The 26,193-nt window shown below is 41.1% G+C and overlaps 1 long non-coding RNA gene across 1 annotated transcript in view; it reads left to right on the forward strand.

Annotated features, from left to right (window-relative positions):
• Positions 1-25,111, forward strand: part of LOC148778736 (uncharacterized) — an 87,002-nt gene extending 61,891 nt beyond the window's left edge. The window contains exon 3 of the long non-coding RNA XR_016037457.1: positions 25,043-25,111. This is a non-coding gene — a long non-coding RNA (uncharacterized LOC148778736). The remainder of the gene's footprint in view (positions 1-25,042) is intronic.
• The last annotated feature ends 1,082 nt before the right edge of the window (positions 25,112-26,193 follow it).

Below are 26,193 nucleotides of genomic sequence, written 5' to 3' on the forward strand. Positions count from 1 at the left end.
CTGCTAAATATACTAGAGAGCACATGACGGTCTCCCAGCACAAAGAAATAGTTGGCGCAAAATGTCAATAGTGTGAGATTGAAAACCCCTGGTTTACATTACACTTAATTCAATTGTGTAATTATAATAACAACAGATTTGGGAAAAGAGGCCACTGACTCTTAATAAATGTCAAACTCACCCAGCAACTATAGAATTCTATGGGTGAATGCTGCTAAGTCGTTTAAGTCATGTCTGTCTCTGTGCGACCCCATAGATGGCAGCCCACCAGGCTCCCCTGTCCCTGGGATCCTCCAGGCAAGAATATGGAGTGGGTTGCCATTTTCTTCTCCAGTGCATGAAAGTGAAAAGTGAAAGTGAAGTCACTCAGTCTTGTCCGACTGCTAGCGACTCCATGGACTGCAGCCTACTAGGCTCCTCTGTCCATGGGATTTTCCAGGCAAGAGTACTGGATTGGGTTGCCATTGCCTTCTCCATATGGGTGAATAGAAGAGTTTAATATTAATTTATAATCATTTAGTATGTCCTATGCATCAGTCAAATCAGTGCAAACACAGCCAACACAGGCAAATCAGTGCATTATTTAATCTCTAGTGTTGTTTTCAGTTCAGTCACTCAGTCGTGTCCGACTCCCCACAACCCCATGAATCACAGCACGCCAGGCCTCCCTGTCCATCACTAATTCCCGGAGTTCACTCAAACTTATGTCCATCGAGTCGGTGATGCCATCCAGCCATCTCATTCTCTGTCATCCCCTTCTCCTCCCGCCCCCAATCCCTCCCAGCATCAGAGTCTTTTCCAGTGAGTCAACTCTTCGCATGAGGTGGCCAAAGTATTGGAGTTTCAGCTGTAGCATCAGTCCTTCCAATGAACACCCAGGATTGATCTCCTCTAGAATGGACTGGTTGGATCTCCTTGCAGTACAAGGGACTCTCAAGAGTCTTCTCCAGCACCACAGTTCAAAAGCATCAATTTTTCGGCAATCAGCTTTCTTCACAGTCCAACTCTCACATCCATACATGACCACTGGAAAAACCATAGCCTTGACTAGTGTTGTTTTAGTGAACATTAATTAAGGAAGCTTCTACTCAGCTTGTATTTTCCTGAACAAGCTGCCTATTTTTGTATTGCTAGATTCTTGGATGCCTTCTTCCTGTCCCAGAATTCTCTTTCTTATTCCTCCACTGAATAAACGTACACCTATTGCCTGGAGAATCCCATGGACAAAGGAGCCTAGTGGGCTATGGTCCATAAGGTCACACAGAGTCGGACCCAACTGCAGTGACTTAGTGTGCACGCATGCATCTTTTAAGTCCCAGATTAAATATATCCAAGGGGAAATTTTTCTTAATTCTCCATACAGTGGATTGGTCTAGCAATTTCCTCATAACTCACTTTTGACATGGTTCCCAGATTATTATAATAATTTATAATGTGTGTTTCTTCTATGGTTACAGTGAGTCCGTTGAAGACAGGGTTCGTGTTTCATTCCTCTTTGCACCACTGGTACTTATCACAGTACCTGGCATACAAGAAAGCAATCAATATATGTTGATTCAAAAATGAATGAAGAGCTTCGCTGGTGGTGCAGTGGATAAAAATCTGTCTGCCAATGTAGGCAACACAGATTCTATCCCTGGTTCAGGAAGATTCCACCTGCCATGGAGCAACTAAGCCCATGTGCCATAGCTACTGAGCCTAAGCTCTATAGCTTGTGAATAAAAAGCCCACTCACCACAACTAGAGAGTAGTCCCCACTCTCCCCAACAAGAGAAAGCCTGCATGCAGCAAAAAGACCCAGTGCAACCAAAGATAAAATAAATAAGTAAAAATTAAAAAATGAATGAATGAGGAAGGATGAAAAAATTATACATACACTAGAAACAGGTAATACCCTGTTTTGCATGGAAGAAGACATGAATAAAAGACTTGTAAAAGATCAGACTGCAAAGATATTTAGGGCTTAGATTATAGTGTGCTTTGAAGGCCCAGGATTTGTGGTTTATATTGTAAGGTTTAGAGAAAGCAGAATTTTGTTTTTTTTTTTAATAAGGGGTGACACAAAGTGGCACTGTAGAAATATTAAGCTGGTGGAGGTATTAGAAAGTATTTGGTAATTAGAAAGCATTTAGTCATTTAATCATAATGTATGTGAGGCTTCTGTAAATATTGTGGGTTTTAGTGCTGAAGAGAGCATGTGAACGAAATCTTGGGTCACTCCCAAGCCTGAAAGAGAAGGAGGCAGAACATCACTATAATCATAGTACTTGTCCCAGGAGATCTGTGTATTCCACTGAAGAATGGGAGTGAACAGCAGTGAGGAAATTGACAGGGACACAGGGGAACCGCTAGAACTGATCAAAATCAGATGTGCCCTGGATGGAGGTGTCCGTGCCTTGGTAGGCATACTTTCTAGGTATATACCATGGGGGACTTTGCTCTTGGTATCTAAGTTATCTTAGAGGAGTCTCGTAGCTTTTATTCCTGCCCACTCATCTTTTCCATTTTCCTTTTTATAGCTACAGAATTTCCTTTCTTTGGGGGGATTCCTCTCCTTTTTTACGTGGTCCTGGTATACAGATTGATCATGGCATTCCTGTCCTCTACCTTTCCAGGCATATTTGAGCACATGACTCAGGCTGAGCCAATCATAGTGCCACATCTACCTGGACAGTTCTTTCCAAGGGTCCGTATATCAGTCAAATCAGGTCAATCAGAATTCTTCCCCATAACCTTACAGTTGGGGAGGAATCACTTCATTTCACTTAGTAAACCATAAGGATATGGACCTAGACTGTCAGTGGCTGTTCCCTCCAATGCGTGGAGAGACCTTGCAAGGAGTAGAAAATAGAAAGTCAACGTGCAAAGTGAAGCAGAGCACAACAGAATTAAGAATGGGATGGAGACAAACATTGTGGTGCAATGAGGCCCCAGTCCAGTCTCTGAATGTGGTTTCTGTGGCTTCTTGTCTAAGTTCATGACCTCTCTCAGTATGTTTCCTAACCAGAGGAGTCAACTCACTTCCTTTTCTGCTTGAGTTAATTTTTGCTGGGTTATGGTCATATGGAGCCAAAGGAATCTCAACGTTTCCTATTACGTGCTATTTGCCTGTATTATTACTAGCAGCAGTCTGGGATCCAAAATATCAGCTCTTATTGCTATATAAAATTTCTCTTACTCTTGATCAGAGAAACTAGGGGTAGTCCTCCTTGGTTTTCTACCACATCTAAATTTGATCCAACAAAATTATTAAAAGTCAAAACATAAATGTTTTAAATTCTAGTAGCATAAGTGCTCAAAACAGTTAAAATCTGAAGGAGAATTTTGCTCTTTCTCTGTTTCACTGCAGCCGTGATAGAGTGAATTTCATTACAGTGAAGTTTCCGTCAGGTCCAGATGTGGCTCCTCTTGTTTGGAGACTTAGGAACTTCAAAGACCGGTTTTCTCCCTCTCTCCCTACTCTCTAACAGATAACAATAGGATAAAAGGAGCACGCTGATTGCTCATTCAGAGAGTGGGGAATGGAGAGGACAGCGGGCACTGGGCTATGGAAGTGCTGAAATCCCACCGAGTAGACACCGTGAATTCCAGGGTGAAAGAGCTCCCTTAATTCACTGGACTGCGACTCTGTTCTCAAGAGGAATCTCGTTTTCTATAGGTCTTCACAGGATGTGCCTTTTTCTCTTCATTCTTTGGTGGATCTGAAGTGAGCATTGGGTGCGTATTCCCTCCTTGGGGGCCGAATAGCTTTCTCAACCCATTCTTATCAAGGAAGCTTTGAAGTTTTAAGTCAAATGCTTCTTTGGTCAAAGTTCTTGTTTCTCTGGCAATTTATTCCCCTAAGAGGAGAAGGTTTCTGATCTATTTCATATTCCAGTAACCTTCCTCTTCTGAAACCTAGTTCTCAGATCTGCTTTATTTCTATGCTTCTTCAACCCTAAACCATGTTTTATCTAGACCACTTTAAGGCTATTAAGTTTAAATGGAAAGAACACACCTTTAATCTGACTTTGCCTAGGAACATTTTGACTAACTGCTGCTGCTGCTACTAAGTCGCGTCAGTCGTGTCGGACTCTGTGCGACCTCAGAGAGGGCAGCCCACAAGGCTCCACAGTCCCTGGGATTCTCCAGGCAAGAACGCTGGAGTGGGTTGCCATTTCCTTCTCCAATGCATGAAAGTGAAAAGTGAGAGTGAAATCGCTGTCTTTGTCGTGTCTGACTCTTTGTGACCCCCATGGACTGCAGCCTACCAGGCTCCTCCATCCATGGGATTTTCCAGGCAAGAATACTGGAGTGGGTTGCTATTGCCTTCTCCTTTGACTTACTAGGAATTTTATTTGTGCATTTGCCACTCAAAGCTTTTATAAGTCCTGTTTCTTACTTTTGAGATATAGAAGATGACTTTCCAACCTGAAAGGACTTGAATTTCTGGTCTTTTTCTACGATTTCCTTCCAGCCTGCTTTCAAATGGTCAATTTTTTTGTTTTTGTTTTTTTCCTGAAATTCATTTCTCCTTGGCAGTGCCTTGCTAAATGCAACAAAAGTCACCAATACATAGCACTAAAGATCTATTTTCCATTGTTTCACTCTGAAACTTCAAGCTGAATATTAATGTGAGTTGACTTCCAAGTTACTGCACATGACAGTTACACCAAATATTTTATCACTGCAAAGCACACATTATTATCTTTTCAGCCTCTGATATCAGTTTCCTTGCTGTTCATCACCCACTAAGCAAATTCACATATGTTAGGTTTTGTTACACCAACACCCTGAATTCAGGGGTTAGTTTCTTTATTGGGATGATTAAAGCTAGCTACCACAATAAATATGTTGAAATCAGTGCTTTTACAACCAAGGGTTCATCGTATTTGTCTTTGTCCAGAAAGAATTATAGGCAGGGGATCAGGGAAATTTTCCTCTATACTGTCATCCAGGCTAATGGAGGTTCTAATATCTTGTAACTACATGACCCAGGGATCAAACCCAGGTCTCCCACATTGTAGGCAGATTCTTTACCACTGAGCCACCAGGGAAGTTCCCCAACACACAAGTAATACCAGTAACACTTGGCTTTTGAGATTTCCCTAGCACAGGAAAAGAAGGATGGAGTGGCCCACCAATCTTAGCTCCACAGGCCCAGAAGTCATAAATATCACTTCTCCTCAATGGCCTGTTTGCCTTAACTCATCACCCTGCTCTAAAATAATTGCCACGGAGGCTGAGAAACATCAGGATGCACATGGAATAATTGGTAAGCCCTAACTGTCCCTGTCTCTGGGAGCTGCTATGGAAGTTAGACAGCAAGGTCTTGGCAGGAAAGTGTCTGGTAGTCATTAGTTCTGTTCAACAAATATTTCTGGTTCTTTTTCCCAGCAGATTTGTATTTCCCTATTTCCCTGGAGTTAGAGTGGTCATGAACTTTGGTCATTCATTGCTTTGGGGAATGAAATGTGAAGAGAAGGTTATGTATTTCTTTCAGATGGATTCTTTAAGAGCAATGTGCAATTTGTTGTGTACTCTCTTTTCATCTGCTGTGAGGACCAGCAGTGTTCCAGATAGACTTTGCTTCCCTAGCGTGGGTCCCAAAGAGGATGACTTGAAGCAGAGACCCAGACAAATTGCAATAGACATGCAGTGAGAGCACAAAATTAATCCTAGTTTTGAGTAGGAAGTGGGTGGCTGTTTATCACTGAAATATATTTCATTCCATTCTCACTGATATCATACTTTCTCATCTTTGTTTCTTTAATGCCAGGGATTCAACAAATGCCTGACTTTTTGACTTGTGTTACTACTGTTTTCCCCAGTAAATCTCTATCTTTTAGTAGCAATGATGTTCCCAAGCAGTAGAACTGAATTTTCTGATGGTTACCTGAATAGTATTTCAGCCAGTAGCCATTCATGGGATGGTTATAGTCAAGAATATGAAGAAAGACCACCAGGGGCTCTTAGCCTTGCTTTCAAAGTAACTCTTTCTTTCTGCAAGTGAATTTTAGCAGAAAGTCCTTCAAATACAAAGTTTTATATTCTTTTCCTTTCTTTCTCATTCTCTCTCTCCCTGCCTCCTGTGTTTAACTGGAGGAAAATTCTATCTTCATCATGATGACAGAACAGTGAATCTTAACGTGATCATAGAAAATAGGTGAAGTGGCTTGACTGTACTTCTGGATTTAATTTTAGGTAGAATTATATAATGGGAAGGGCTTTCCTAGTGGCTCAGAGGGTAAAGGATCTGCCTGCAATGCGGGAGACTCCGGTTAGATCCCTGGCTTGGGAAGACCCCCTGGAGCAGGGCATGGCAACCCACTTCAGTATTCTTGCCTGGGAAATCTCATCGACAGAGGAGCCTGGCAGTCTACAGTCTGTGGGGATCCCAAAGAGTCAGACAGGACTGAACAACTAACACTTTCACTTCACTTCATATAATGGGAAAGTTACTAGATTTGGATTCAGAAAATTTGAATTTGAATCCTGTCTCTGCTACTTCCTAGCTATAGACACTTTGATTAATTTCTTCATATAAATTGGGGCTAATATAGAGTCAGTATTCTACAGTGTTGCTATGAAAATAAAAATATTATAAAAAGATATATAATGGTTGTAAAGTCTCTTTTAAGATGACCAAAAAGGCCAAGGTTACTATTATCAGAAAATACTTTTTTCCTCTTTGACTTATTTGCATTAAAATCTTTTTAAATATGAGGAAACCTATGAATCAGACTTACCTGATTGCAAACTGTTCTCATTCTCTACACCTGTCTGCATTGTAAAGAAGGTTTGTGTGATGACCTAGAGGAGTGGGATGGGAAAAGGTTAGGAGGGAGGCTCAAGAGGGAGGGAATGTATGTATACATATGGCTGTGTACAGCAGAAACTAACACAACATTGATTATCTTCCAAATTAAAAAAAAAAATTTTTTTAAAGAGTGTTTGGCACAATCATCCAGGAAGAAACCTTGTTAAAACTTCATTTTTGAGAACAGTCCTTTACCTGTCCTTTAAAGTCCTTTACCTTTACCTGCCAATTTGGGGTTAAAAAACAAACAAACAACTATTGACTGTAATTTAAATATGAGATTTACTTGATTCAGATTTACATACCTGAAGAGGTCTTGAGTTTTGAACTTTAAACAGCAACAAAAAAGATTAAATGGAAAGGATTGCATCTACACAAAGGTATGAGAACTCTATGCAGTTTCAGTTCAGTTCAGTCACTCAGTCGTGTCCGACTCCCCGTGACCCCATGAATCACAGCACACCAGGCCTCCCTGTCCATCATCAACTCCCGGAGTACAATCAAACTCATGTCCATCGAGTCGGTGATGCCATCCAGCCATCACATTCTCTGTCGTCCCCTTCTCCTCCTGCCCCCAATCCTTCCCAGCATCAGAGTCTTTTCCAATGAGTCAACTCGTCGCATGAGGTTTACCAATGGGTAATTCAGGCAAGAATACACAGAAGAACTGTACAAAAAAGATCTTCACTATGAAGATAATCACGATGGCATGATCACTCACGAGGAGCCAGACATCTTGGAATGTGAAGTCAAGTGGGCCTTAGAGAGCATCACTATGAACAAAGCTAGTGGAGGTGATGGAATTCCAATTGAGCTATTTCAAATCCTGAAAGATGATGCTGTGAAAGCGCTGCACTCAATATGCCAGCAAATTTGGAAAACAGCAGGGCCACAGGACTGGAAAAGGTCAGTCTTCATTCCAATCCCAAAGAAAGGCAATGCCAAAGAATGCTCAAACTACCACACAATTGCACTCATCTCACACGCTAGTAAAGTCATGCTCAAAATTCTCCAAGCCAGGCTTCAGCAGTATGTGAACCGTGAACTTCCAGATGTTCAAGCAGGTTTTAGAAAAGGCAGAGGAACCAGAGATCAAATTGCTAACATCCGCTGGATCATGGAGAAAGCAAGAGAGTTCCAGAAAAACATCTATTTCTGCTTCATTGACTATGCCAAAGCCTTTGACTGTGTGGATCACAATCAACTGTGGAACATTCTGAAAGAGATGGGAATACCAGACCACCTGACCTGCCTCTTGAGAAACCTGTATGCAGGTCAGGAAGCAACAGTTAGAACTGGTCATGGAACAACAGACTGGTTCCAAATAGGAAAAGGAGTATGTCAAGGCTGTGTATTGTCACCCTGCTTATTTAACTTATATGCAGAGTACATCATGAGGAACGCTGGGCTGGAAGAAGCACAAGCTGGAATCAAGATTGCTAGGAGAAATATCAATAACCTCAGATATGAAGATGACACCACCCTTATGGCAGAAGGTGAAGAGGAACTCAAAAGCCTCTTGATGAAAGTGAAAGAGGACAGTGAAAAGTTTGGCTTGAAGCTCAACATTCAGAAAATGAAGATCATGGCATCTGGTCCCATTACTTCGTGGGAAATAGATGGGGAAACAGTGGAAACAGTGTCAGACTTTATTCTTTTGGGCTCAAAAATCACTGCAGATGCTGATTGCAGCCATGAAATTAAAAGATGCTTACTCCTTGGAAGGAAAGTTATGACCAACCTAGATAGCACATTCAAAAGCGGAGACATCACTTTGCCAGCAAAGGTCCGTCTAATCAAGGCTATGGTTTTTCCCGTGGTCATGTATGGATGTGAGAGTTGGACTATGAAGAAAGCTGATCGCTGAAGAATTGATGCTTTTGAACTGTGGTGCTGGAGAAGACTCTTGAGAGTCCCTTGGACTGCAAGGAGATCCAACCAGTCCATTCTAAAGGAGATCAATCCAGGAAGAACTGATCAATTCATTGGAAGGACTGATGCTAAAGCTGAAACTCCAATACTTTGGCCACCTCATACGTCAAGGTGACTCACTGGAAAAGAATCTGATGCTAGGAAGGATTAGGGGTGGGAGGAGACGGGGACGACAGAGAATGAGATGGCCAGATGGCATCACCGACTCGATGGACATGAGTTTGAGTGAACTCCGGGAGTTGGTGATGGACAGGGAGGCCTGGCGTGCTGTGATTCATGGTGTTGCAAAGAGTCCGACACAACTGAGTGACTGAACTGAACTGACTGAACTGAATTCAGGCAAAATTGTATCTCAAAACAATTTTGATATTTACTTTCAATTCTTCTCAGTAGGGAACTGGTAAACCTTGTGGGCAGTTGGGCTTAAAGAAAACATGGCTCATAGTTCCTTCCTCTTGCTTTCCAGATTCTCTTCTCTTTCAACCATACTTCTTTGTACAGTGTTGACTCATCTAATGATTTCTGTGTCCCTTGCTTGGATGACCCACCTAATTATACTGGAGTAGTTGTTTTACTTACAATTTCAAATAATTTTCAGTCTCTCTGAAATTTTATCAAAGATTTTTAAATACAGCCTTTATTGATTGGTACTTCTACAGGGCTAAATATTGCTGGTCTTAATTTCATATATTTAAGATCGGCAGGCCAGATCTCTTCCACTGACCCCCATTGGCCTCATTCTCAACTATTCTGTACATTACCTTCTGCCCAGGCAGGGAGACTCATACAGACCACACCAGGGGCTTCCCACAGGGTTTCTGGTTGAGTCTTGCCAATGGAAAGTGCTGGGAGTAGATTGGAGGCAGAGAAAGGGGAGGGGGGCCCTAGCACCCTTCCTTCAAGGCCAGCCAGCTGTGTCTCTCCAGCAGTCATGGATTCTCTCAAGGCAGCAGGCATGACTCTTTCCCTGGTTTCCTGTACTACTCCCTCCCCTCTTAATAGCTTAAGCATTAGGCTATTATTACTAAGTCTTGGATGTATGGTGACCCTAGTTCACGTCATTGAAAGTGTCTCTTTGTAAATAAACCTTCATTGAATTACTCTATTTTGACCCACCATCTGTTTCCTCTTGGGACACTAAGTAATTCAGTGGACATCTCTATTTGAACCTACTCCTCATATTCCTACTTTCTCTTTCATGCTGCTGTTATTGTTGGCACTTTACCTGTGTATGATGTATGCCCTTTCTGTGTATTTCTATTTAGTATTCTATATCTCTGAACTCCCTTTATATTCTCTGCCAAATGGGAGATATAATTTTCAGATCTGTGGTGTATTTCTTTTTTTCTATTTTCTTTCAAAATAGTTGAAAACCTACAAAAAGGAGCAAGAATAATTTGAAGAGTTTTTTCATTCTGAATAATTTGAGCAAGTGGTTGACAAGATGACTTATAATCTTCAAATACTTTAATGTGTATTTTTGACAAATAAATACATTTTTCTGCCTAATCACAGTAACACCACTGAAGACAGGAAATTAATGTTGATATATTGTTACCACCTATATCATAGATATTATTCAAGTTTTGCTATTTGTCCCAAAATGTCTCCTACAGTAAAAAGAATTTAACCCAGGGTCACATGTTATACATAGGTATTTCATCTCTGTAGTCCCCTTAAAATCAGGAACAATTCCTCAGGTTTTTTTTTTACTTTCATGGGTTTGACAGTTTTTGAGTTAATTTATAAACAGTCTCTAAGTCTAAGTTTATCTAATGTCTCCCAAGGATTAGATTCAAGTTGTGCTTCCTCTAGGACTGGTATACCGTCATAATGACTTTGTGTTCTTATTGCATCCAATTACATGGTACATGTTTTCAATGTATCCCCTTAATACTGACATTAATTTTAATAATTTGTTTAGGTGAAAGTGAAGTTGCTGAGCCATATCTGACTCTTTGCGACCCCCAGGGACTGTAGTCTACCAGGCTCCTCGGTCCATGGGATTTTCCAGGCAAGAACACTGGAGTGGGTTGCCATTTCCTTCTCCAGGAGATCTTCCTGACTCAGGGATTGAACCCAGGTCTCCCGCATTGTAGACAGATGCTTTACCGTCTGAGCCACCAGGGGGGTTGTTTAGGTGGTGTCTGCCAAATTTCTCCTTTGCAAAGCCATTCTTTTCTTCATTGCAATGAATAAGCATTTTGTGGCTAGTTGAGACCATGGAAACATTTCATTCTTCATTAAACTTGTACTCACTAATTTAATATCTACTGATGTTTCATGGCTGAATTCATTATTACTATGATGGTTGCCAATTGGTTATTTTCTAATTAGACCATTTCTCCTGCATTTATTAGTTGGCATTTTATGGTAAAGAATTTATTCTTCCAATTTATTTTTTCACTTATTTATTTGTATCAGTATAAACTTGTAAGTTCCTTAGAGAGGCCAGTAGGAGCCTTTTCAAGATGACTTCTATAATTATTTGACCATTTTCTTACTAATAAAATATTCAGACTCATCTTTAATTTTTCCTTGCTTTAGCCCTAAACTCAGCCATTTCTCTAAGGAATGCTGGCTTCTTTTAGTGGAGAACTGTGTTTAGAAACTGAGATCTGGGCATCTGGTATGCTCACTAGTTTAAAAGTGTCATTGCCCCCAGATACTATCAATGGAAAGGATTAGGCTATATATGTAAGTAGCTGCTCTCTATATGCGTATTGTATATATCTCTACATAACTAACATAGTAGCTTAAAACAATGAATATTTATTACTTCACAGTCTAGTCCAGAATTCAGAAGGGGTTTAGCTGGGTGATCCTGGCTCTGTCCCTCTCATGAGGTTTCAGTCAAGATGTTGGCCAGGACTGTAGTCTTAAGGCCTGATGAGGACTGGAAAACATACTGACAAGGTGGCTTACTCACATGTTTGGCAAACTGGGACCAGTTGTTGGCAGGAGGCCTTTTTCCCTCATGTCATTGAGTGTCACCTTAGTGTGGTGTCTGGCTTTCTCCCCAGATGGAGAAAGCCCAGATGTCTTTTATATGACCTAGCCTCAAAAGTCTCACTCTTCCATTTCTTTAACATTATTTACACAAGTGAACCTTATTCAGTATTGGAGAGGACTTCACAAAGGTATGAATAACTGGATTCAAAAATACCGGAGGCTGTTATAGAAGCAGGCTACTAAAACATCCATATCTATCTATTTATCTACTTACTATCTACCTGCCTATCTAACATCTATCTACTGGAATCTTTGTGTTTATACTGGTCCTTCCAAGTTCAATCCAACATCACAGGATTCATCCTAGCTTGTCCTAGGCAGTGACGATGCTAATCCCCACCATTCTTATAGTTCCAATATATCTACTTATTTGATCAACACCCATATATGCAATCAATCTCCTGGCCCAATGCCTAGCAACAGCGACACCATGTATAAATACCCTCCTCATCAAGCACTTGGGGAGAAGGAAATGGCAACCCACTCCAGTATTCTTGCCTGGAGAATCCCAGGGACAGAGGAACCTGGTGGGCTGCAGTCTGTGAGGTCGCACAGAGTCAGACATGACTGAAGCAACATAGCAGGAGCGGCAGCAAGCATTTAGGCTATAGTCCTTGCCAGGCCACTGCAGCCCCTGCTCCTACACACATCCCCCATGGCTTGATGACACCCCACCTAATGTTTTTGAACTGAGCTATTCAGGAAGCTATTCCTTTCTATTCAGGAAGGAAGACAACTAAGTGTGACTTTATTTTGTTGTTGTTGTTGTTGTGAACTGTAATGTGGCAGTGGAAAAAATGTACAATACTTAGATTTGGCCTAGAGAAATAAATCTCTGGCTCCTGGATCTACACAGAGGTCCAAGAACTATGTCACGTTTCCTGCCTATAAGGGTTAGGCATTCCCTCCCTCTGTGAACAGTTGCTTGTTTAATTTGTCAAGGACACTTCTATGCAGGCTACATTTATAGTCTTTAATCTCCTTTTTCCCTTATCCCTTTTGCTTTCCCTTTCACTTCTTTTCCTTTCCTTTCATTCTCTTCTTTTAATCTCCCTTTCTTTCTCTTTCTTCTTCATTTCCCACAGCCTTTATCCTTGTCAGTCTTTTTCCTCTAAGTGGCCTTTGCTTCAAGTTTGTCACTGACATCTCCTTAGCACAATGATGTTTGTTTATCACATAGCAGTCCTAAAGGTATTACTTGTGTGGTGCAAAAGGGCCAACCTATACTGATCCTTTATTAGAATGATTTTGATGCATCGTAGCCTTCCATTCATCTAAGAATGCTTATTTTGAGATCATGGCAATAGAATTTCAAAGTCACTGTTATTTCTGTGCTCCTGATGAAGAGCTTACTAGTGACCTGAGGACTTCCATTTCTGAATAAGAATATAGAGAAGTGAGACAGGATTTCATTCTAACATTTACTTTATCTAAACTAGAGGCTGAAGAATCACATGAACATCTTTCCTACTCTGGTCTTTTCATCTCCCCACGAAGTTAGGATTTACTAGATGAGATGTTTTCTGAGGGTTACAAGACACGTGGAAGGCATGGAAGGACAGATATTAAGGCTAAGCAAGCTGTTAAATTGTTAAGGGCTTTTTAAAAGGAGGACTAATGGGCTCCCCTCCCCCACTGCACCCAAGATTTGGAACTGGAAATTGGGCTTGGTTAAATCACCCACAGAATTGCATGAGGTTTGGGGAATTTGGATGTGAGCTTTCTCTCTATTCATAGAAATGTATCAACATTATTTGTTCTGCCCTGCCTGTGGAAAGATGCCTGGTAGGGGAGATAACGCACACAACATGTCAGAGCTGGGGGACTGACACCTCTGAGCTCAACAGTTCCTACACCTCACTTGAGAAAAAGATGTGTGCATGCGAGAATGCAGGCTTGGTAGGGAGCCAGGACAGTGTGAGCAGATTAATATTTAGTACATTTCATGGGCTCCAAGGTTATCATCACACAAAGCTAATATGTCATGGCGGTTTCGTGCTGTGAGGAATTCACTGTGGCTTGTAAAATGGCCTACATTTTTTCAAGTAAGGTCAATGCCAAATCTTATCTAAAGTAACTCTTTAGAAATATCATTCCAGTGACTTAGGAAAAGGATGAAGCAAACAGCTGTACAAGATAAACATTTTAAAATGTGACGACTGACACTTTAGAGGGGAACAGAAAAATTCCTAGATAAGACAGTATGACAACATTAACCACATTATAGAATACAGGGGGTTTCCAAATACCACTTATATCTTGTGCTTCTGCTAAACTATACTAAGATTTCATGGAAAGAAACTGAAACCTGCTTTTGATCACTGTTCTTTATGATTTTAAGAGGGTAACAAAATAGCAACATTTCTCTTACACAAATTTTGACATTAAAATCTTTGTCTATTCATTCTAATGCCAGTTTTTCTGGATGCATTAATGTGTTCATTTGAGTAGAAAGAGAGCGTTAATTTAAGTAAAAAGTACAGGACAGAATGAGCTGTGATCTCACTCTGAGTCAGGAAGGTTGGAAAGGAATATAACCTTTAGACATACTTTTCTAGGCGTCATCATGGTAAATTAAATTAAAAAACAAAAGCAAAAACTTTTTGCTCTTTCAACAGGTCTGTTGGACTTTTCATGCTTTTCTTGAGTTTATTATTCATTTGTCTTTATAAGAGAACTGAAAGGAACAAGGTTAATGGAGTTTTAAAATAAATTTGTAAATAGTTAACAAAGAGTGAAAACAAATATTAAATCGTTTCTGTTTATGAAAGGCATCTTTCTTCTCAACAGTCAGAGAATGCCATAGGGACAAAATCATTTAGGTTTCTTAACTTCAGCGTAAAGAGTCTGTCACTTTCAAAATACATAAACAATGGGAATCCCCTGGAGGTCCAATGGTTAGGATTCAGTGCTTTCACTGCTAGGGCACAGGATCGATCCCTAGTTGGGGAACTCAGACCCCTACATGCTGAGCATGGCACAGACAAAAAAATAGGTAAACAAAGTTTTAATTTTCCAATGCAACCTTTGTGGCACAAAAGTATTATTGCCTATTATGGTAGAGATTTATTATCTTGCCTCTCTAGTGTTGATTATCACATCTTCTCATAACCACACCTTCATTTTCCTTAAGAGATAAGCTTTCTCCCACCTTCCATTCATGTGGTATGTGTATGTGTGTGTGTGATCAGTCATGTCTGACTCTTCCCAACCCCATGGACTGCTCCTCAGTCCATAGGATTTCCAAGGCAAGAATACTAGAAGGGATGCCATTTGCCATTTCTTCCTCGAGGGGATCTTCCTAACCCAGGGATAGAACCCGCAACTCTTGCATCTCATCCATTGGCAGGCAGATTCTTTACCACTGGGAAGCCCTTCACACAGTACGTGTGAGACCAATCAGCACATTCAGTCCCTCAGCCACGATGCACAGTGATTGGTTCCAGGATCACCATGTGACCCAGTTAAGGCCAATGAAAGTCAGTTCTGGACTTGGTTGAACATATCCGTAATCAGAATCTTTTTTTCACTGGGATTTTTAGCTGCAGGATGATAAGAGAGACCTGTGGGTACTGAAAACAACCACACAGACAGAACCGACCTGAGAATGGAGGCAAACAGAGAAGAAAGTGCTGGTGAGAGGAGGAAAAGGATGAGTGCTGATATTTGAGCACCAGTTGAAACATATCTGAATTCCTTTACAGAAGTTTTTTTTTTTTAAGATGACGTTGGCTTTTTAGATCAAATTTCTGGTTAAAAAATTAGCAGAGGGCAGACACGGCCTATAAAGTGTTAGTACTGATTGCTAAGCTGTTGCATAACATGCGGCAAATCCACACTAAAGTTTAAACACATTTTGCCTTAACCTATTCGGGAGTTGGTGATGGACAGGGAGGCCTGGCGTGCTGTGATTCATGGGGTCGCAAGAAGTCGGACACGACTGAGCGACTGAACTGAACTGATTCAGATTTTAAAAATATATTTAACTAAAGCATTTTGGTGCTTATTATGTGCCAGCCACTGTCTCGATCACTTTACCAATAACAACTCAATTCTCATACCAAAGCCATGGTGGAGGAATTATTAATATCCTCATTTTACTATGGATGAAGAAGAGGCACAGAGAGGTCAAGTAACTCACCTAAAGTCACACAGATAGCAAGGGCAGACCAGACCTTGGAACTGAAACCCTTCAGTGGGACTTCCCTGGTGGCTCAGAGGTTAACGCGTCCGCCTCCAATGCGGGAGACTCGGGTTCGATCCCTGGGTCGGGAAGATCCCCTGGAGAAGGAAATGGTAACCCACTCCAGTATCTTTGCCTGGAGAATCCCATGGACAGAGAAGCCTGGTAGGCTACAGTCCACGGGGTCGCAAAGAGTCGGACACGACTGAGCGACGGAACGGAACGGAACCATTACACTACCCCGCCTTTTCAGATTAGTGCTCTACCTTGTCCAAATTTATAAACAAACACAAAATAATGTATTACTGTGCATTTTATGAACAAAATTTGAGACAGATGGATATTGTCATACAGCTTGTTGGTTAAAAAAAAAAAAAGTGTGACCAAGAGGCAATATGGTGTTGTGATTGAAAGTGTAGGCTCTGCCTTCAAACAATCTGGGTTTGAATTCCAGCTATGCTAATTACCAGCTGTGTGGGTAAACTGCTTTACCTCTGCATGTCGTCTTTATTTCCTCTTTTACAAAGTGGAGCCAATATCTACCTATCCAGGTTGTTGTGAGGGTTAAAGGTAATAGTGTTTCTACACAATTTAGCAGAGTTCACTAACTTAATATTGCTATTATGGATAAATCTCACCTTTTTTTGTTATGCCATTCTAATGCATAATGTTTTTTCTCTTTTCCATTCATATTCTTCAACACATATGGCTACTCAGCTCTCATTGGACCAGTGCTTTTATTATTTCCTCACAGTTCTATTATTTTAATTAATTTCAGTCTTTTAATCATCTCTGATGGAGAAGGCAATGGCACCCCACTCCAGTACTCTTGCCTGGAAAATCCCATGGATGGAGAAGCCTGGTAGGCTGCAGTCCATGGGGTCGCAAAGAGTAGGATATGACTGAGCGACTTCACTTTCACACATTGGAGAAGGAAATGTCAACCCACTCCAGTGTTCTTGCCTGGAGAATCCCAGGGACGGGGGAGCCTGGTGGGCTTCCGTCTGTGGGGTCGCACAGTCGGACACGACTGAAGTGACTTAGCAGCAGCAGCAGCAATCATCTCTGAACTTGTCCTAATTATTTTTTCCAGTTCTAGGAGAATTTTCTTTTGGAGCAATGAGAGAAAGTGTGGAATACAGAGAAAGTCAAGTCCCGACCCTACCTTTTTGCTTCTGTCTTTAGAGAACCAAAAAAGTACCAGTAATTTGTTCCTGTATAAGCTGAGAGATTTGGTGTTATTCGTTTGTTTCCCCCTTCAAATCATTTTCTTTGGAGAGGAAGTATCAATTACTTGTTAGGGAGTTGCCTCTGATCCCCGTGATTCCAACAGGAAACCAGGGTGCTTGTTTTCAAAGGTAAAGGCCCAGGATCAAGCAGTAGGTGAATTTCAAAATTTTGATGCTCTTAAGGGCCAGTGTGAAAGTATTTAAAAATATATGATATAACACCACTGGAAAATCTGTGCAAAGCATCTTCAGTTCTGGTTGTTCCATTCCTGTGCTTTGTGTGTCGTGGGTAGCCACAGCGAAGTGCTTCAGAGTATCCCCTCAACCCAGTCCAGTGAAGAACAGTTTGCAATCTACTGCTATGGTCTACTACACATGGAAGCAAGAAGGCAATTAAAAGCAATCAAATGACTACTGCATTACATCCATCTTTCTCCTCCTGACTTTCTGCATTCATCAGCCGTGGAGATAAATTTAAATGTAATTATCATATTTTACTATAATTACATGAGAACTCAATACATAGTTTGCTTCCCCCGGACTTTTAAACAAAGGTAATGGGAGATCCGACCTAACTAAAATGACCCAGTTCTAATGCTTTGTGACTCAATTAGATCTGGAAGTTGAAGATAGGAAAGAAAACTGCTTTAATATTCTGTCATGCTTAAATATTAAATTTAATCTCCTTTATTTTCTCACGTGGTGAAGCACTGTTAGAAGGAAATATTATCCCTTGAGTGTTTCATCTCCCTCTTCACACAAAACGTTATGAAATGAGCATCAGCCTTTCCTCTGAGGACTTTTCTGCTCAGCCATTGCTGGTTGTAGGATGTGGCATGATATGGACAAACATGACCTCGTGACCCTTCTGCTAATGTGGACCTTTGAGGAAGATTAGGCAGGTTTTCCAAACAACTGGTTTAAGAGCACTGAGGTAGATAAACTGAAAGCACGGCTCTGCCTCGGCCTTGGCATCAGCTTGTGTTTGAAGCCATGAGTAATTTTCCTCTTAGCAAGGGAAAATTCTATTAAAACAATTCATTCCTCAATGATTTAGAAAAAATTTTGAAAAACTGATGACAATGTTGTCCATTATTTTGTGAAGGTTACAAATTTCTCTGATTTTTCCCAAGCTCCAGGGGACTTTTCTAATTATTCATCTTAATGATTGTAGACAGTGAGCTGGCAGAGGTTGGTTTCTTGGTTGGGATGTTGTCTTAGAGGTAAGTTTTTAGTATCAAGGCCAAGACACTTGGATCTACAGATTCCATGACAAACAGAGTCATTGGTGAATTTTAAAAAAGGAATTCCCCAAACTCTGACTTGTTTTAGTCCATTTGATTGGGGCTTCCCTGATGGCTCAGTGGTAAAAACCATCTGCCAATGCAGTGGATGTGAGTTCAACCCCTGGGTCAGAAAGATCTCTTGGAGAAGGAAATGGCAACCCACTTCAGTATTCTTGCCTGGGAAATCCCATGACAGATGAGCCTGGCGGGCTACAGTCCATAGGGTTGCAAAAGAGTTGGACATGACTTAGCAACTAAATAACAACAAGTTAGATTGTTTGACTTTATGAAAAGTAAGAGGAAGCAAGAGCTTAAGACTGAAACTTTCAATATGAGGAAATGTGTTGACTGACCTGTTATTTAAACTGGAAAGAAATATAAAGGGTGGAGACAGTTCAACTGACCTAAACAAAAACCACACAGACACATACACACACACAAAAAAAAACTTTAGTGAGGAATTTTGAGGTGATTTAATTGTCTGTTTGGATAAATAACATTTATTTTGCCTATCTATTTTTTGCATTTGACAGATTATTTAATGGAAAGTGAAAGTGAAGTCGCTCAGTCATGTCCGACCCTTAGCGACCCCACAGACTGCAGCCTACCAGGCTCCTCCATCCATGGGATTTTCTAGGCAATAGTACTGGAGTGGCTTGCCATTGCCTTCTCTGTATTTAATGGAACCCTGATATAATTTAGATAATCACAGATTTTACACGTAAATGGAATAGGTTGTGGTAACATGTAAACCACAATATTTTTATAAAAACAGGTGATTTTGCTTATCAATTACTGTGCATAATTGATAAGCAAAAGAGATCTGGGTGGACACATTACACTCATCAAAGTGATAGTCCAGGCTTTTTGGTGATAGCCCTCAGGAGATTCTATGCAGGCTGCTGCAGTGTCCTAGCAAGTCACGAAGTTGGAGTGAAGGTAGAGTCAGAGAAAAGATGGCATTTGGTGATCCAAGAATCAAAAGTTTGCAGTAGGAGGCTCAAGAACAGGAATTAAGGTCTGTGTGTGAATTTCCAGGAGTGAGAAATGGAGGGCCCTGTGTCCAAGAAGAGCTACAATATTAGGAAGGTATCAAACAGGGATCAGAATAGGGACTGAGTCCCCAGACTGGTGGTGACTGGGTTTCAGCACCGAGGCAGAAGCTCAGTTTAATGAATCAGTCAGTTAGTAAGCAAACACTTATTGAGTGACTACTGTATGCCATTGGTATGCTAGGTTCTGAATGTACAAAAGAAAACAAGACACAGCTGCTGTCCTTAATTTCTCATAATTAGAGACTGGGATGCGTTTATGACCTAACTAGGAACAAGTATCACAAGATGATAAGTGTTAGAATAAAGAGAGCTGGCATTATTTATGTCTTTTCTGCCAGTTGTCAGGATTGGTATCTTAGATTGGGGATAAGGAGTATTTAGAAGGGGATTAAGTAATTCTGTCTATGAGGAAAAGAAGGCTGTAGAGGTCAGCCTGAGTCAGGGCCTGCCTCTGCTTAAACGATGTATGCAGGAGCAGCAAGATGGCATTTTTAAAGTCTTTGCAGATATATCCTTGCTCCGTATACTGTCACAGCTCAAAAAGAGCAGATGAAGAGCTGTGACTGGAGTTAGAGTTCTCCTTTACTCTCAGCAAACAGTGGGCTTCACACATTTCAGCTAATCTAACTATCAAAGAGTCTCAAAATAATTCATTTGCAGTTGAGGGGATGCATCCAAGAAAAGACAGGCGTGGTAAATCATGCTTTTCCTCCATTTGCTCATTTCTCTAGAAAGGAAAATCCTCATGATTTATTTCATCACCTTGGTGATGGACAGGGAGGCCTGGCGCGCTGTGATTCATGGGGTTGCAGAGAGTTGGACATGACTGAGCGACTGAACTGAGCTGAACTGAACTGAAGTGATTCTTCAATTAGTTTATCCACATGTGATTTCTCTGTATATTTCTTCATAATACTTTGTTTACATCTATTGTTTACACTAACCCCAAAGATGCAACCAAAACAAATTTGTCATTTCATATGCTACAGGACATGTGAACAAAACATAACAAAACAATGTAACAAATGTAAGCAAATTTACTCCAGTCTGCCAAGCACTGAACTTAGTCCATTGGTAAGTCAGGGGCCACAGCTGAGAGGAGCTACCACACACCCGAGGTCAGGGAAAGTGGTGAGAGGAGCAACCCCATGTCCAAGGAGCAGCGACGGAGTGGGCACAGGAGGGCCGAGAGGAGCTACTCCATGTTCAAGGTCAGGAGGGGCAGCCCTGCGGAGATACCCCTCGTCCAAGGTAAGGAGCAGAGGCTGCACTTTGCTAGAGTAGCCGTGAAGAGATACCCCATGTCCAAGGTAAGAGAAATGCAAGTTAAGACTATAGGTGTTGCGAGAGGGCATCAGAGGACAGACACATGGAAACCATAATCACAGAAACCCAGCCAATCTGATCACACGGACCACAGCCTTGTCTAACTCAGTGAAACTAAGCCATGTCGTGTGGGGCCACCCAAGATGGGTGGGTCATGGTGGAGAGATCTGACAGAATGTGGTCCACTGGAGAAGGGAATGGCAAACCATTCAGTAGTCTTGCTTTGAGAACCCCATGAACAGTATGAAAGGGCAAAATGATAGGATACTGAAAGAGGAACTCCCTTGGTTGGTAGGTGCCCAATATACTACAGGAGATCAGTGGAGAAATAACTCCAGAAAGAATGAAGGGATGGAGCCAAAGCAAAAACAATACCCAGTTGTGGATGTGACTGGTGATAGATGCAAGGTCTGATGCTGTAAAGAGCAATATTGCATAGGTACCTGGAATGTCAGGTCCATGAATCAAGGTAAATTGAAAGTGGTCAAACAGGAGATGGCAAGAGTGAACATAGACATTTTAGGAATCAGCGAACTAAAATGGACTGGAATGGGTGAATTTAACTCAGATGACCATTATATCTACTACTGTGGGCAGGAATCCCTTAGAAGAAATGGAGTAGCCATCATGGTCAACAAAAGAGTCCGAAATGAAGTACTTGGATACAATCTCAAAAACCACAGAATGATCTCTGTTCGTTTCCCAGGCAAACCATTCAATATCACGCTAATCCCAAACCTATGCCCCAACCAGTAACGCTGAAGAAACTGAAGTTGAACGGTTCTGTGAAGACTTACAAGACCTTTTAGAGCTAATACCCAAAAAAGATGTCCTTTTCATTACAGGGGACTGGAATGCAAAAGTAGGAAGTCAAGAAACACCTGGAGTAGCAGGCAAATTTGACCTTGGAATACGGAATGAAGCAGGGCAAAGGCTAATAGAGTTTTGCCAAGCGAACGCACTGGTCATAGCAAATTCCCTCTTCCAACAACACAAGAGAAGACTCTACACATGGACATCACCAGATGATCAACAGCGAAATCATACTGATTATATTCTTTGCAGCCAAAGATAGAGAAGCTTTATAAAGTCAGCAAAAACAAGACCAGGAGCTGACTGTGGCTCAGATCATGAACTCCTTATTGCCAAATTCAGACTTAAATTGAAGAAAGTGGGGAAAACCACTAGATAATTCAGGTATGACCTAAATCAAATCCCTTATGATTATACAGTGGAAGTGAGAAATAGATTTAAGGGACTAGATCTGATAGACAGAGTGCCTGATGAACTATGGACGGAGGTTCGTGACATTGTACAGGAGACAGGAATCAAGACCATCCCCATGGAAAAGAAATGCAAAAAAGCAAAATGGCTGTCTGAGGAGGGCTTACAAATAACTGTGTAAAGAAGAGAAGCGAAAAGCAAAGGAGAAAAGGAAAGATAGAAGCATTTGAATGCAGAGTTCCAAAGAATAACATGGAGAGATAAGAAAGCCTTCCTCAGCGATCAGTGCAAAGAAATAGAGGAAAACAACAAAATGGGAAAGACTAGAGATCTCGTCAAGAAAATTAGAGATACCAAGGGAACATTTCATGCAAAGATGGGCTTGATAAAGGACAGAAATGGTATGGACCTAACAGAAGCAGAAGATATTAAGAAGTGGCAAGAATACACAGGAGAACTGTGCAAAAAAGATCTTCATGACCCAGATAATCACGCTGGTGTGATCACTCACCTAGAGCCAGACATACTGGAATGTGAAGTCAAGTGGGCCTTAGAAAGCATCACTGCGAACAAAGCTAGTGGAGGTGATGGAATTCCAGTTGAGCTATTTCAAATCCTGAAAGATGATGCTGTGAAAGTGCTGCACTCAATATGCCAGCAAATTTGGAAAACTCAGCAGTGGCCACAGGACTGGAAAAGGTCAGTTTTCATTCCAGTCCCAAAGAAAGGCAATGCCAAAGAATGCTCAAACTATCGCACAATTGCACTCATCCCACATGCTAGTAAAGTCATGCTCAAAATTCTCCAAGCCAGGCTTCAGCAATACATGAACCGTGAACTTCCAGATGTTCAAGCTGGTTTTAGAAAAGGCAGAGGCACCAGAGATCAAATTGCCAACATCCGCTGGATCATGGAGAAAGCAAGAGAGTTCCAGAAAAACATCTATTTCTGCTTCATTGACTATGCCAAAGCCTTTGACTGTGTGGATCACAAGAAACTGTGGAAAATTCTGAAAGAGATGGGAATACCAGACCACCTGACTTGCCTCTTGAGAAACCTGTATGCAGGTCAGGAAGCAACAGTTAGAACTGGACATGGAACAACACACTGGTTCCAAATAGGAAAAGGAGTACATTAATGCTGTATATTGTCACCCTGCTTATTTAACTTATATGCAGAGTACATCATGAGAAATGCTGGGCTAGATGAAGCACAAGCTGGAATCAGATTACTGGGAGAAATATCAATAACCTCAGATATGCAGATGACACCACCCTTATGGCAGAAGGTGAAGAGGAACTAAAAAGCCTCTTGATGAAAGTCAAAGAGGAGAGTGAAAAAGTTGGCTTAAAGATCAACATTCAGAAAACAAAGATCATGGCATCCGGTCCCATCACTTCGTGGGAAATAGATGGGGAAACAGTGCCAGACTTTATTTTTTGGGGCTCCAAAATCATTGCAGATGCTGATTGCAGCCATAAAATTAAAAAGACACTTATTCCCAGGAAGGGAAGTTATGATCAATCTAGATAGCATATTAAAAAGCAGAGACATTACTTTGCCAACCAAGGTCCATCTAGTCAAGGCTATTGTTTTTTCCGTGGTCATGTATGGATGTGAGAATTGGACTGTGAAGAAAGCTGAGTGCTGAAGAATTGATGCTTTTGAACTGTGGTGTTGGAGAAGACTCTAGAGAGTCCCTCGGACTGCAAGGAGATCCAACCAGTCCATCCTAAAGGAGATCAGTCCTGGATGTTCATTGGAAGGACTGATCCTGAAGCTGAAACTCCAATAGTTTGGCCACCTCACGTGAAGAGTTGACTCACTGGAAAAGACCCTGATGCTAGGAGGGATTGGGGGCGGGAGGAGACGGGGATGATAGAGAATGACATCACCGACTCGATGGAGATGAGTTTGAGTGAACTCCGGGAGTTGGTGATGGACAGGGAGGCCTGGCATGCTGCGATTCAAGGGGTCGCAAAGAGTCGGACACGACTGAGCAACTGAACTGAACTGAAGACATGTATTAGGTTGCATGAGATGGTGGGAATGAACTCTGGCCTAGGAATCAGGAAATTTCGTATCTACTCCGCCATCCCGTTTCTTGCATGGTGACATTACCTACTTTAGTTTCCTTATCTCTCACATTCTTAGGTCCTGCATATGTTACAAGTTTTAAATGAAATGATGATGGCAAATACTAGTACTTCCAATTGTGGTCTACAGCCTCCTCCAAGCCTCATTTCTACACCATCCCTCTATGTATCTTCACCTTCTGGAAAATGAACATTTGACCTGGCCTTTATCTCTTATATTTCAGAAAGTAGCTCTTCTATTTTCCCTCAGAAACACTTGAGTCATTCTCTACCATCTAGAAAACAGTGAATGAGGATACAAAGCGACTATTCTTGTTTCCTCAATGAGTGTGGTTTAAGCAAGTTGAGCTGGTTGCCCATTTCTGGATGATTTAGGCTTGAGCCAAAATTCAACAGTATGTGAGATTTTTATTGGTTTGTTTGTTTTCTAGTAGTTTGGACTTCTCAGAAAGACGTTGCTCTAGTAAGATACCTTACTTTACAGTCAGCAACTTACTTGGGGGTTTCTATGCTAGAATTAATGCTTCCATCAGATATAGATAAAAACATTTTAAAGCCTAGAATGACTTCTATTTATACAACTAATTGAGGGACTAATGGGCTATTCTCTAGCCATGTTTCTCAGGGGGCACATTGTCTGATCAGATAAATTGATTATTCTTTCTGTGTGCTTTTGAAGAAGCAATTTTTGTTGGAATATGCCTTTACTATTATGTTTAACTGTTAATAGATATATGTTGCTAACAACGTACGCAAGTAACACGTATTGAGAATTGCAATGATCTCTGCAGGGATTTTAAATGTCATCAGTCTTCTTAGGTCCTTAGTAGATAAGTAATCAAAGCTCAGAAAAGTTATGTAAATTAATCAGGGCAAACTATTAGTAACTTTTTCTTTCAGGATTGAAGCCCAGCTCTTCCTGATTCTGAAATGCAACTTTTGATGAGAAGATTACATACTGAAAATGTAAGAAAGAACAAAAATAAATAACTAAAGTAAAATAAAATGCAACCTCTTGCTATAATGCCTTGAAGCAAAGTCCAAGTTATAACTTCAAGATACTGCTATGCCAGAGTGAGTCAAATTTGGCTTGTTTTAAACTTTCATGTTTAAACAAGGAGATATTTTTGTCTCCTGGGTTTAGCACATACTTGAAAATGAAAGTGTTAGTCACTCAGTTGTGTCAGGCTCTTTGCAGTCCTCCAGGCTCTTCTGTCCATGGGATTCTCCAGGCAAGAACACTGGAGTGAGTTGCCATTTCCTTCTCCAGGGGATCTTCCTGACACAGGGATTGAACCTGGGTCTCCTGCACTGCAGGTGGATTCTTTACTGTCTGAGCCAGTGAAGCCCAGCACATACTTGGTGCTTGATAAATATAGATTGAATGGGGATGTGACAGTTGCACCAGGAAACAGCTTTGGCTGTAAGTTTCAGAAAGACACTGGAGAGGCCTTCTGGAGCATGTATACAGTTGTGGCAGCTCCAGAACTGGCCATGACTCTTCTGTGGGAGGGGGAGGTGGTTTCCTCTAGGAAGAGGGTTGAGCAATAAAGCCACAGAGGTTTGCTGACACATTTGCTAGGCATGACTTATGCTCATTTGGAAGTTATTCTGTGGTTCCATTAATAAGGTGTTTCCCAGTGCATCACAGCTGCCCACCATCCATCCCCTCTTTCAGTGGAGTCGATGGCTTCCTGGTTTGTGGCAAAAGCAATTATTCCCTCACTGCCAACCCTGATTATACATCACTTGACTCCAGTAATGAGCAGAGGAATTCAGCAATACCAGGAAATCAATGTTTGCAAGGTGTGGGGTGTCACTAATCTTTTGACTCTGAGAATGTTGGGGATGTGTAAGTTTCTCAAGCATTCTTAGGAGTAACTATCACTACTACTTGCAGGATTAATGGATGAAAGCTAGTTTCTTTGCATCGGGGTAATTTATTTTATTTTTTCTTTTATAGTTTGTTGGTTTCTAATTATAAGATAATATATGGTATTAGAGAATATTCTGTAGAAAAGTTGAGAGAAGAGAAAAACATCATTTAAAAT

Source organism: Moschus berezovskii, chromosome 1 (genome assembly GCF_049115385.1).
Source record: "Moschus berezovskii isolate FMDL1 chromosome 1, NW_MosBer_1.0, whole genome shotgun sequence".
NCBI lineage: Eukaryota > Metazoa > Chordata > Mammalia > Artiodactyla > Moschidae > Moschus > Moschus berezovskii.